The sequence below is a fragment of the Dipodomys spectabilis genome, unplaced genomic scaffold (genome assembly GCF_019054845.1).
Source record: "Dipodomys spectabilis isolate Male_0828 unplaced genomic scaffold, ASM1905484v1 ptg000264l, whole genome shotgun sequence".
Classification (NCBI taxonomy): domain Eukaryota; kingdom Metazoa; phylum Chordata; class Mammalia; order Rodentia; family Heteromyidae; genus Dipodomys; species Dipodomys spectabilis.
Window position 1 is genome coordinate 7,458,379 of NW_024870941.1, and position 13,702 is coordinate 7,472,080.

Sequence of the window (13,702 nt, forward strand, 5' to 3'; positions counted from 1 at the left end):
CAGGAAGGAAGGAGTTCATCTGGAGTGTTGCCCTAGGCCCCTAAAGAAGCAGGCCCACTGCCTGGAGGACAGAGCTGCATCCTTACCCCTGGCCACCACTGGTTTTCCCAAATTGGTTGACTTGACTTCACAGCTCACGTGCATCTCCGTTGCCTTAATTTGCTGACACCAGTGAAGGCATCACATGATACTTCTGGCTACAAAGAAGCTTACAGCTGCCCCACAGAGGGAGGGTGAGCCAGGTGGGCCTTGTTGCTCTTGGCGGGGGGAGGGGGGGGGTGAGGAACAAGCAGGCTTATAAATAGAGTCAGGCCTCAGCAGGCTCGCCGCAGTGAGCTGTGCGGCCTGGGCAGCAAGTTCCTGTAAGCCCCAGGGTTGGGCTGCTGGCATTGTGGCAGGGGTGGGCTGAGGGTGGATGGCTTCTACAATAACCAGGGCCTACAAGAGGCCAATCTTCCTCAATCTCCCTTCTGCCTCTCTTCCTCCCCTGCTCTAAACAGTGGTCTCTCCTTCCTCTCCCATCTCTCCCAAGCTGGAGCAGCCAGACCCCTTGCTGGCTTTTCTCAGAAGTACTTTGTCTCCCTCAGCGGCGATCCTGGCCCCTTCTTCACAGAAAGCCTCTCGTGGTTCTGAGGCTTGTCTTTGTCTTTTGAAAAAAAAAATGTTAAGAATTAAGAAACGTAAGTTAGCTTTCTGAGTTAAAACGGGAGCAGAGATGCTTTGTTTTGGCCTAACCATCTAGGGAGAAATAGCCCAAAGCCTGAGAATAGGTCTCTATGCCCTGTGGGAAAGACAGCTAGCACAGTCTTTTTACAAAGTCTTGAGACAGGTCTTGGAGTGCATCCAGGCAGGGGTTACTACAGGGGATGGAAGTCTCCGAGCGCTATTGGGTTTCTTTTCTCTGTGTTTCCAGAAGTACATAGAATAAGGCTGTCCTGAATCAAAAGCTCTTTTTAAAGGGGATTAAGGGTGAATGGGTTCCTTTACCTGGAAGGTCAGGGAGTGCTCAACCTCATGCTCTGCTGTACGGTAGGATGGTAGCTGCAGTGTGGCCGAAGGGTCCTGGGCTATTCCTGTCCTCTTTTACATGATACCTGCGGTAGTGCTTGAGTGCTGAGCTGAGACTGGGCCTGGAGACTTCCAGGCCATACCTTTCCACAGATGTGTGACGTGACCTTAGCTTCAGCCCCCCAAAAGTGGCTTCTGATCAGGTGTTGTGCCCCATTAGTGGTTGTTTACCTAAGAGGAAAGGTAGGCCTTCTAGATGTAGGTCTTCAAGATGTTTCTCTTAGTCTGGCTTCCTTACAAAAGAGGCTTCACTCTGGCCAGGCCTCGGAGCACAAGAGACCTCGCTGGGAAGGCGCATGGCAGCTTAGGGCTTTGTGATTCCCTCAAACTCCTGCGCTTTTCTTTTTTTAAATAACAAAGGCTTCTCAGCCCAGGATCTGAAGTTCTGGAGTCCAGTGTCCTAGTTCTGAATGGACACTTGCTATATTACCTGGTGTGGGTGGCATCTGGAATCTTCTGATCCAGGAGAAAACCCGCTTTCAATTATCCCAACTTCCAGCATTCTGTCGCCCATCTCCAAGGCAGGTGCCTGTAATCCCAGGACAGAGCTTCTTAAAGAAATACTGCCATAATGATGTCTTTGCAGAGTGGATTGTTCTTACAGGCAAATTTGGGCTGTGTGGTTGGGATTGACTTGAATCAGCCACACACCCTTGAAAAAGGAATCTGAGCCTGTTGCTTGTGTCTCTAATGGTCTGCCTCATAAACCTAAGAATGCACTGGGGCTCCGTCCTTGCCTCCTGTTCTTCACACCTCATCCTAGTTGCTCTGGTATAAACTCGTGCCAGCTGAATACTCAGGCTGACCCTAAGATTACTTGAGTGTTCATGTATGCTAAATGCTAGTGAACTGACTAGCTCCCAAGCTGAGGTTTTTTAGAACGGCGCCTTGCATGGACTGGGGTTGAAAGGGAGGGAACCACCTCCACCTGGCACAGATGGCCTCATAAGGAGGGCTGTTAGGAGCCCACTAATGCTGTGGTATAGCTGTGATTTCGGTGTACAGGTATTGGGGAAACTCCACTGTGGCAGGTTTTCCTGAGGATACCCTGCTACTCCTTCTCAAACTGGCCGCTTTGAATCTCCCTCAGCCTCTCTATTGACTCCAAATATTGACCACCAGAGATGGGAGCATGCCCTCAGATAGGTGGAAGGTCCTGCTACCCCGGAGAGGAGGACGAGGGAAAGCAAGGCCAGGTGGTCTTGCTCCTCTTAGAATGAGGAACGCGGACCACCCCTCTGCTGGTCTCTTCTCCCTGTGACTCGCGAGAAAGCAGTCGGGCTTCAGGTTGGCCTCTCTGAAGGAGAATGGCCAGTAATCTGGGATTCTGGCCTCTGAAGAAGTGCGTCTTTATCTTTCGTTAGAGGTCCTTGACGATAAGAGGGAAACACCTTTGACTCAGCTTGAGAACGCAAATGCAGGGAAGTCCCATGACTCCTCGGGATTGACAGCAAGGGTACAGGAGGCCTCCACTTCCCACAGAAGCCAGGCCTCCTGGGAGACGAGAAAGGGCCTAGATCTTCATTTTTGCGGTGTTTCCCACAATCACTGACTTAAAGGGAGGAAGTCAAATAATGTGGCGCTCCATCTGTGTCATAAGAATTTCATTTACAATTTTTATTACACAGAATCCAGCATTCAAAACTCCTCGGTTCCCACACAAAAAGATGTTAATGGTGATATAAATTAGGGATGTTCAAGAGGAATGTAGAACTAATATATAGAAATAATCCTGTCTACATCTTATACTCATAAGCCAAATGAAAGCACTGTGGTGCAGGTACATAAATCTGCTACCAGGTCCAAAAAACAAAAACTGATCTTGATCGCCGAAGAAAATTCAAGGACAGAGGAGGAGACTTGGCAGGAGCAGGCTGACAAGGCAAAATGAAAGTACGCTCCCGAGCTGAGGAGCAGGCAGGCTCCACCACATTGAAAACCCTCCTTTTTGAAATTAATGAAACATAGAAGAGAATTAGGCTGCCAACATAAGCCTCGTCGGGAGCTAAAAGCGAATACACCGTGGAAACATGACTCTGCTTACAGGCATAGGAATGGCCAGTCTCTTATTTCGGGAGTCTGTCACTTTAAGATATCAACCCTGCCATACATATCCAATACGCTCCACTTTGGATTTAGTGCAACAATCTCAAGGGACAATTCCACAGAGAAGGGGTGAGGAGGGGAGCATAGATCTACGGGCATCCTACCACCACCATTGTAAGACATCTTGAGCAAAACTTGAGGCAAACTTGGCCTCGTTCCTGGTGATCCCTCTCCTTCTAGACCAGCCATCTCATTGTTCCCTGATTCCAGTCTATGGTATTCCTCTGGAACTGATGCGGGAGCTACAGTGAGCCATCCTGGCTACTCCGATGTATTGTCTGGGGCCTGATAATACAAAGTATTGCTCCAAATTCCCTCTTTCCAATCCTGTACCCCTTCCACTTTGGGAAAAGTGGGGAGAGGTAAAGGGATGTAAAAGGTACCAGGAAAAGAGCTTGCTCCTTCTGACTGGGCTGCAGGGCTGCCCCAGGATTTGGGATGATAAAACTCGAACGGGCTTACGTCTCTGAGTCTCTTGAGATGATGAGCTGTAGCCATTGACCTAGAACCCCTGGTCTCTATCTTCACCTCCATTGCTAGAGTCCCTCATCTCACTGTATATGCACCATGGAGGATGCCTACGTAGTCTGACTGCTTTGTCTCCGGATCTGCAGCCCCTTGATAACGAGGACTGAAGATCTGTTCATCTGAATTGGTGTCTGTGCTGCCTGTGATGGCTGGCCTCTGCCTCTTCCTGTGTAGCATATTCCTCAGATGACGATCTATTGATCCAGAGTGTCTGGTCCACCCTGCACTGTCTCCGCAGCTCCTCAGCCTGGCTCTCAATACAGTAATGTTCCTTCAGGCTGTGTGGTGTACATTTGTGCGTCTCGGCCATGTGCTCCCTTGGGGCCAAATACGGCAGCATATTGACTTGGTCAGGAATCTGGACAAAATTGGTAGTACCCATTCATTCTCGGGCCTTCCATATAAAATGTTACAACTCATCAGTTTTTGGCCCTCACGTTTTTCCATTCTCTTGTAAGTTCTTTGGGGGCTTTGCATGGCTCTCTTGGGATTCTGGGTAAGATTTATCCTCTCTGACTCAAGCGAGGCTCTCTTTACTTTCAGAAGTCCTGAACTATTTCTGCTTGATGAACTCTGGGAGTTGCTTCTACTTAAGACAGGACTTTGGCTAGGTTTTTTGGGCCCATCTCTTTTGAAGGAAGATTTAACATGTCAGGGCCCTTAGAGAAGTCCGGATATTTTTGCATGTCTTATAAAGACTTTTAAGTCTCTGGCTTTTGAGATTAAATCTACATGTAGAACTTGTACAATTTGTGAGAAATCTCAAACCATTTGAGTCTGTGTGTTTCCCCAGGAAGTTTAAAATCAGAAGCGATTGCCTATTCCTGACCTCAGACAGGAAATGATTTGAGTTGTCTTGAGTGTTTGTCTGTCATTAGAGTATTTTTCCTATTTTCCAGGAGCCTCATGATGGCTTTGGACCTGCAGCCTTAACTGTGAAGTGATGCCCTTTCTACCTCATTCTTCACACACCCCAGACTACTGACTGAAACTCAACAGAAGTTCATACTTCTTAGTTCATGACTTGGCAGGTAATTTATTTCTGAAAGTCTTACAGTTGGTGTGATGCTGTATTTCTAAAGATGCTATGATTGACCTCATCAGTACTTACATGAAAACCTACCTAGCTGGTTCAAGATCCTGTGTCCCTACATAACAGCTCAGATTTTCTGAGGTTTCACGTGCAGCCAACCCCAGACATCTCATATTCAAGGAGTGATATGACCACAGATGCCTTAAAGTGATGCCACAATCTCTAATGAACTAGACCAGTGCTTCCTCTAGGTTTTTGGTTTACAAAGCAAGACACAAGATGGGGAAGGAAGAAGTAGATAATTGCCCCCCACCCCAGACCTGGGGCCCAAAGCCCAAAGCCCTCTGAACTTCTGTCTACACAGTTAATGATGTTCCATTGCAGAGGTGCACCAAGAAAGTGAATCAAGACAATGACTCAATATAGAGAACTTGGCAATGAGAGTCTAGGCGGTATGGACCACAGAGCCTTTTCTCATACCATGAAGATGAGTAGCCAAGTATGTTCATATTTATCATATTGCTGACTTGACAGATGGACAAAGAAATGGTAAAGCAGAAGCTAAAAACATGTAAGTTTGGACAAACTGAATTGGACCCAGGAAGATAAGAGTCTTACAGATTACTAGACTGATGAAAATTGTAACAGAAGGTGGGAATCTTTCTGGGCAGTACTAGGCTTTGAATTTGGGGCTTCACACTTGCTAGATTGATGCTTGAGCCACACTCCAGAGAGCCTTAAGGATTTATGGGTCATTTGACTAGAGTCAGGAAGTGAGGCACCTGACTAAGGTTCGTCTTTTAGGCTTTTCAGGAGCAGAAGGAGGTTGCTCATAGAACTTTTCCAAGGCTTATCACTAGAAAAGCTTACTTCTGAAGACAAAGGGAAGGAAAACAACTTGGATTTTCCAGGATCCTTTGAACAGAGATTAGAAATCTTCCCTCTAGATGCTTGCTAGATGCTTGCAAGAGACAGTACAGCAAGAATTACATTTGCAAGGTATAGGGTGACCTTTCATGCAAGGATGGTTCAACTATCTTGTTTAAACAACAGATCTTTGATTTTTCAGGTATAGCCAAGTCTAGTGTAAGAAATGTTTACTTGGGATAGACGTTAATAATGGAGCAACAAACAGGATTGATCAAAAGGAGAGACTGAAATGTAATGTAGGCTCAACTAGGACTTCAAAAAAATACATCACAGTTCTGAAGCAAATTCTTTTTTTTTTTTTTTTTTTTTTTTTTTGGAGGGGGTCTGGTCATTGGGCCTGAACTATGGGCCTGGGCTCTGTCCCTCAGCTCTTTAGCTCAAGGCTAGCGCTCTACCACTTGAGCACAGCGCCACTTCCGGCTTTTTTCTTTTTGCTTATGTGGTGCTGAGGAATCGAACCCAGGGCCTCGAGCATGCAAGGCAAGCGCTCTATCACTGAGCCACCTTCCAAGCCCCTTCTGAAGCAAATTCTATGTGTCTGAGTCAACCTACTATTTCCTAGTTGCTGCTGGAAACAACAGGTAACATAAACCCTACAAATCCAATGTATCCCTTTGCCTTTCTGGATACTAGCCTCCCTCCCAGGAGGTCTTACAAGAGATGGTATAGCACAAGGGGTGGGTGTGTTGCTGTCTTTCATCACCAGCACTGAAGACTTCGTAGCTATTCCTTGAGTTGCATCCTTGAGGACTGAGTTCCAGGACAAGTTCTGTAGCCAGCTGTAAATTTACTACTAAAATCAGACCCTGAGAGAAAAAATTGGGGTGTAAATGTTTCCAGGAGATGAGCAGTGGAGAAGGAAAACATGGGAATGAAGAGTTGGTCCAAGTGTGATTGAACAAGTTGCCATTTAAGGAACCTGGATGCCAACCTTGTTTGGATGTACTACCTTGGGGCCTGTATCAGTTGTCCTGGTCAAGAGTGACTTGGTGTTTGTTAGCTGTTGTTCAGGGACTCTGAATAGCCACTAATTGTGGTAATAGAAAAATCCCTTGCTGAGGGAATGGCAGGCAGCTACTGTCAAATAGAGTTGGTTTCTCTGGAGTTCTCAGTAGTAAGAGAAAGAAACTTAGCTTTTGAATCTAGTCCTAAAACTAGGGTCTCTGAGAGACAGGTTCTTGGGCAAGACAGGGTACCCTAATTCTCCATTCTCAGATTAGAATGAGATTGCAGTCAAGACCTTTGAAGTTGGCATGTGCAGGATCTATTTTATGTCCCACTGGTGACCTTCACCTGAGCTCAATTTCCAGGGCTGATTATGTGTAGCTCCTACACAAATTTTTGTTGGTGTTCATGCTGTGACTTATGTTAAATCTTGGTGAGTTGGGCAAGATTATCCACCTTTCAAAAAGCATAGCTTCAGGGCAAATAAAATGTTGGCCATGCTTCCTTGTCCCTAAGAGTCTTAACCTTTTGTGCCAGTACTACTGGCCAGTCATTGATGGAGACTTTTTAGATTGTCTGAGGTTTCTACGGTTGTCCTGGTCCAAACTGTAACCACAGTGTTTCTGGAGGACATCTGTGACAGATGCTGTTGGTTGGTCAAATTTGGACCTCATCAGTTCAGGAATCTATGGGCAGGCAGAAGAGGGGTGATCAAGAATTCCCCTGAGTCAACATCATGCCCTTGTCTCTACACTACCTGAATATCTCTGATCATTCAAGGACTGCCACCCCTTCCCCCCAACATTGAGTAAAGCCAGCTTGGTTCCATGCTTACCACCAAGCCACGGTGAACAGGCCTCTTTTTGACTCTTTCTGGAAAATGTATGTGAAAGTTTGGTCCAATCACGCATAGGTTTGTACTAACCAGGAGTATTTGTTTTAACAAATAGTCTTCTCCATTCTGGCTAAATGCTGTCATCTTATTAAGCTTGTGTGAAATCCTATATCAATTGAAAAGAGGTATACCCTCTCTTGTGTTTGAAGTAGAGAAGACCCTGTGGTTGCCAACTCCATATTTCTTGGTGACACCATTAAGTGTTCATAGAAGCTGGCCTGATTCTTTTTCCAAGGAGATTGTTCTCATAGTAAGCTTGTGCTCCTTCTTTGCTCTGTGTGCCTGCTCCACACGCTCAGTCAATTCTGATTTTTTATGTCATGGGGCTTGAACTCTGAGCCTGGGTGCTGTCCCTCAGCTCTTCAGCTCAAGGCTAGCACTCTACAAGTTGAGCCACAGGGCCACTTCTGGTTTTCTGGTGGTTTATTGGAGATACGAGTCTCAGACTTTCCTGCCTGGGCTGGCTTTGAATCACAATCCTCAGATCTCAGCCTCCTGAGTAGCTAGGATTACAAATGTGAGCCACTGGCATCTGGCTTAATTCTGATCTTTTGATGTAGTTTGAGAACAGATCCCTCTACTGGGGCGTCTACCAATATCCATCTGTTCTTTGTAAACAAAAATCTTTTGAATTTCCTAGAGTGAGCAGAGGGAGCCTATCATGAGGACGCACTGCTTTCAGTTATCCATGTTTTGGATCCCACACTGCTGTTACTTCATGAGATGGTTTCAGGAAATCAGCCATGAGCCACACACGGGACCTGGACATAAGCTCACAGGGTTCCCTCGATTTAGTGCATTTCTGGCCACATTTTCTGAGGAAGGAATAACTTGAGAGTGAGCCAGGATAGCCAGTGGTCCTCCCTCCCCATCAGTGGCACAGAAAAGAACAAACTTCACCTGGTCTCTTACACATGAGCCCCTGTATTCTTTTTTTTTAATTTTTTAATTGTTATTTATTTTTTATTGTGAAAATACTGTACAGAGGGGTTACAATTACATGGGCAAGATAATGAGTACATTTCTTATCAGGCATTGTAGCCTCCTCCTTTGTTTACCCTTCCCATCCCTTCCCATCCTCCCCCTCCTCCCCACCCAATCCTCCCCCCACCACCAAAGTTGTAAATTCGTTTTCAACATAACAACTTGTACTTCTCATTGTTGCAACGGGTCCACCTGTATCCTTATTTAAACGACTTGTTTTTCCCCTTCCCCTCCACAAATTATACCGACATGAAATACAGTGAAAGCAGGGGTTATACTGTGGGGGAGGGACATACAAAGCAACAAAGAAATCATCTTATAAATGTGTTATAAACAATCGCATGAAAGAAAAAAAAAACATTTGAATACATATCTTAGGGTTCATGTCCCTAACATCACCTTATCTGACCTTTTCTGCTTGACTCAGACATATACTAGATATTGCAAATAAGGGAAACCATGGGACCTATGTTTCTTTGGGCTTGGCTTACTTCACTTAATATAATTTTTTCCAAGCCTTTCCATTTCCTAACAAATGGGGCAATGTCATTCTTTCTGATGGAGGCATAGAACTCCATTGTGTATATATACCACATTTTCTTGATCCATTCATCTACTGAGGGGCATCTGGGTTGGTTCCAGATCTTAGCTATAGTAAATAATGCTGCAATAAACATAGTTGTGCTGGTAGCTTTAGTGTGGTCTTGTTTGTAAACATTTGGGTAAATGCCCAAAAGTGGGATTGCTGGGTCATAGGGGAGCTCTATGTGGAGTCTTTAGAGGAACCTCCATACTACTTTCCAAAGTGGTTGAACAAGTTTACACTCCCACCAACAATGCAGTAAGGTTCCTTTCTGTCCACATCCCCTCCAGCATCTGTTGTTATTAGAGTTCTTGATTTTAGCCATTCTAACTGGGGCGAGGTGGTATCTTAATGTTGTTTTGATTTGCATTTCTTTTATGGCTAGGGAGGTTGAGCATTTCTTCATGTGTCTATTGGCCATCCTTCTTTCCTCTTCAGAGAAGTTTCTCTTTAAGTCTTTAGCCCACTTATTTATTGGGCAGTTGTTTCTTTGAGGATTTGTTGTTGGGGGATTTAATTTTTTGAGTTCCAAGTATATTTTAGATATGAGACTCTTGTCCATTGTATGGCTAGTGAAGATCTTCTCCCAATCAGTGGGCTTTCTATTGATCTTGCTAGCTATGTCCTTTGCCATGCAGAAGCTCTGCAACTTCATGCAATCCCATTTGTCCAACCTTTCTTTGATTTGTTGTGTTTCTGGGTCTCTATTAAGAAAATTTCGGCCTGTGCCAAGGAGACCTAGGGTTTCTCCTATTCCATCCTGTAATGTTTTCAGAGTGTCTGCTTTGACTCCGAGGTCTTTGATCCATTTGGAGTTGATTCTGGTGCAGGGTGATATATAAGTGATCCCCTGTATTCTATGGTTGATATTAAGCCCACATGAGAGTTGTTTCTAGATAAGTGAAGTAAAGACTAGACACTGCACAGAAAGCCAACAGATTAAAGGAATATAGATTAGAGCTCTTAGGGGAGAACGTATGGCCTAATGCTTGAGACCCTACCATTTATTCGGTCAATACCTAGGTATTTTATCAATATGAGCGCATGGGTGAGTCTTCCTTCTCCTCTTGGTTCCTAACAGTAGGAAATTGTTTGAGCTTATAAGCAAATGAGTTAAACGAATGCATCCTCTTTCTGTCAGGATTGGGTTCTTGGAGGTCGAATCTCACTATGTAGCCTAGCCTAGCCTTGACCTTTTCTGTCCTCCTGCCTTGGCCTCCAGAGTACTGGAGTTACAGGTATGTCTGGTGACACAATCTTATGTGTATTCTGATGACGAGTTCCTGTTCCTGCACCTGGGCGGCAGGGGGTGTGGTGTGTCTGCCAGTGCCCAGCTGGGCAAGCGGCCAGGCTGGCGTGGGTGCAGCTGTTGGAGCGCTCTGCTCATGGCATGAGAATGCAGCGTGGCCTCGTCCTCCAGGCCCTACCACCTGGGGCTCTGCTCCCCACCAGCCAGGAGCTGCGATGTGGCCTGCAACGTGAACTGGGAGCAGCCGGCCCGCTCTCGGTGATTGCCTGCCGATGTTTGCCTGCCGGATGTTTGCCCGATGGCATCCTTCTGCAGAAGTAAACTTTGCTGACAGACAAGAAAATAAAATTAAATAAGCCAGGCCAGAACAATAAGGAGAAAACTCAGTTTGGAAAAGAAATCAGCATCAGATCCAGACTCAGGGGTGTACGAGAGCTTAAAATACCACTTTCAAACACAGTATCACCATGATCAACGTGTTAGTGGCCTGCAAATATACAATCCGTGTCTCTGACGGGAATTTGTTCAAATGATTATTGCCGTGACTATCAGGACCTAGGCTGACCTGTTGCTGAATCCTAAGGGTAGGCCTTGAGTGACCAGGATTGGTGTCATTTTATGAGAGAACTGAAGTATACTCCTCTCTCCTGCTACCGAACTGTACTCGGGGGCAAGGCTGTGTCCCAGACTCACCCTCTACCAACCAGGAAGAGGTACATCACTAGCCACTAAAGTGGTAAGGAACTTTGATACTGGACTCCCAGCCTTCAGAATTCAGAGTAGCTTAAATCATAGTTTTTTCAGTATCTTGTTTTGACAGTCCAAGAAGACTAATACAGGATAGAATGAAAAAAATGTAGATAAATGCAAGGACATGTAGGTCATGGAAATCATAAAGAAATACAATTGGAAAGGAAATAAATGCTCCTTCAGTAACAGCAGAGCATATGTGAAAAATGTGCTGTGTTTTTGCATTGACTTCCTCCTGCCAAGGAAAGATCGGTGAGCTTGAAGATTGATATCAGCTCTATACTGCAGTAGAAAGAAATGATAAATAGAACATAAAAGCCAGCGAATGGGAGATAATTTCTATAAATGAGGCATTGAAACACCTGAGAAAACCCATTTGAAGACTGGCTGAAAGACTTTGGTAAGCTTTGATACCTATCTTTACATTTCAGACCCCAAACATAATAAATATGCATGCTGACCAACAATGTCTAGGCCTATTTTAACTGCTGACTTTCAGAGAAAATCTTGAGAAAAGTCAGAGGTGCGAATTCTAAAGAAATGGTGAATACTTCTTGTAAAAAGTCAGTGTACTAAAATGTGGTGGAAAACAACTTCACTATTCACAAGTCCTCTAAAAGGAGGTAATTAAAGTCATGCTTCTGTAAGTACTAGCCCTGATCCAATATGGTGGGTGTCCCCAGGGTGAGCCCCTGGCATCTGAGTACCCACCAAGTGGGCAGAAGTCAGAAGGGAGTCCTATAGAATCAGCTTGACAGTCACCTGGACCTTGGCATTTTCAGCCTCCAAAATGGTGAGAAAATGAAAGTTTTGTTTAAGGCATCAAATTTATAGCATTTCATTGTGGCATCCTGGGTAGACTACACTATTGAAGTATTTCAGTCATTTTAACGTTAGTGTTCTAAATACACCAATTAAAAGACAAATTATAAGAATAGATAAAAGCAAGATCCAGCTGAACATTGTCTACTAGAAACATACTTTAAGCAAAAAATACTAATACGCATCTTAATCCCTTTAAACTGATGACTCGTCAAAAGAAAGAGCTACTTTACAGATAGTGCAGATTGCAGAACAAGGAAAATTCACCAAAGTAAATGTGTCTGTTACCTAGTGGTGAATGGAACAATATGTCTCCGAGAAGAAGTGGCCATCTCAAATGTATTCACTTAGAGATCCCTAAAATACACGAAAGACAAGAATATAAAAAATAGGTGGAAAATCAAAGACAGTGTTGACATGAAGAACCAAGTCATATGCTGATAGAACCTGATGCAGAGTAAACATTATACAAAATTGAATTCCTTTCCTGTTCTGTTTAAGTCCAGGCGGTGTGAGGCACATGTCATGGTCTCCAAATCTCCCAACAACTCTACTGCAAAGATGATCAACGTACCCAAAACCAGAAGGACTTTCTGTAAGAAATGTGGCAAGCATCAGCCTCACAAAGTGACCCAGCACAAGAAGGGCAAAGATTCTCTGCCCAAGAGAAGAGGCTATGATTAGAAGCAAAGCAGCTATGGGCTAGGGTGGGCAGACCAAGCCAATATCCCTAAAGAAGGCTAAAACCACCCAGAAGATTGTGCTGAGGCTTGAATGTGTTGATCCTAACTGCAGATCCAAGAAGATGCTGGCCATTAAAAGATGCAAGCATTTTGAACTGGGAGGAGATATGAAGAGAAAGGGCCAAGTGATCTAGTCTAAACTTTTAGGGTTTCTTTTGGTCTTAATTTTGAGGGGAAGATCTTGAGGGTATAGAATCACCTGATGGAAAACTAATAATTCCCAGAAAATACCTCCCCCCACAAAGGCCAGTGAACTGTGAGCCTTCCTGAATTCCATGAAGAATACCAATCAAAAATCTATCAACTTTGTGATTAATGATGAAGAACTGAACTCTCCCTCTTGGGGTCCAAACAGAATGTCCTCTCATAGCTTCTGTGCCACACTGTGCTAAAAAGAGTGTGTTGCGAGCAAGAGGACAAAGTAGGCAGATAGAAAGACAATTTATTTTTACTGTCAGATAGCACAATTGTCTGTGGAAAATGCAGCTGGATCAGCAATATTGCTTAGACTTTATGTATCACCACCTGCCATGTTTAAGTATTGGCATCTTTGAAATACTAATCTGAAGGAAGAGAAGTTGAATATTTTCCCCTCAGATCAGGGACACAATGACAGCCGCTCTAGCCAGTTTCATTCAATGTAGTAGGAAGTCTTATCCAAGGCAATCGGGCAAAGTGATGGGGAAAAAAGTCTAAATTGGAAAGGAAGTTGTTTTCCTATCTGCATATGACCTATGTAGAAAACTACTCCATTAAACAGTTCCAATTAATAATTTCAGTACCAAAGCAGGACACAAAATCAACGGTAAAAAGCAAATATATCTGCTATGCTGCAGATGTTTTCCTCAAATTCCGGTGTTGAAACTTAACAGTCAGTATGGTAGCACTGGTCTTGGCCAGGTGCCGGGGCTCCGAGGGTGCCTTCAATGGACCGGACTGAGGCCTTAGCAAAGGAGCCGGTGTGCAGCATGGAGAGCTCCAGCCCCTCTGCCTGAGCATCACCTCCTCTCCCAACTCAGATGACCTGCCCACCAGTGCCACCTTCAAGAATCAGGACTCCCCTCCA

At 44.7% G+C, this 13,702-nt stretch overlaps 1 pseudogene; it reads left to right on the forward strand.

Moving 5' to 3' along the window:
• Positions 1-12,444: 12,444 nt before the first annotated feature.
• Positions 12,445-12,847, forward strand: LOC122125362 (annotated as a pseudogene).
• Positions 12,848-13,702: the final 855 nt, after the last annotated feature.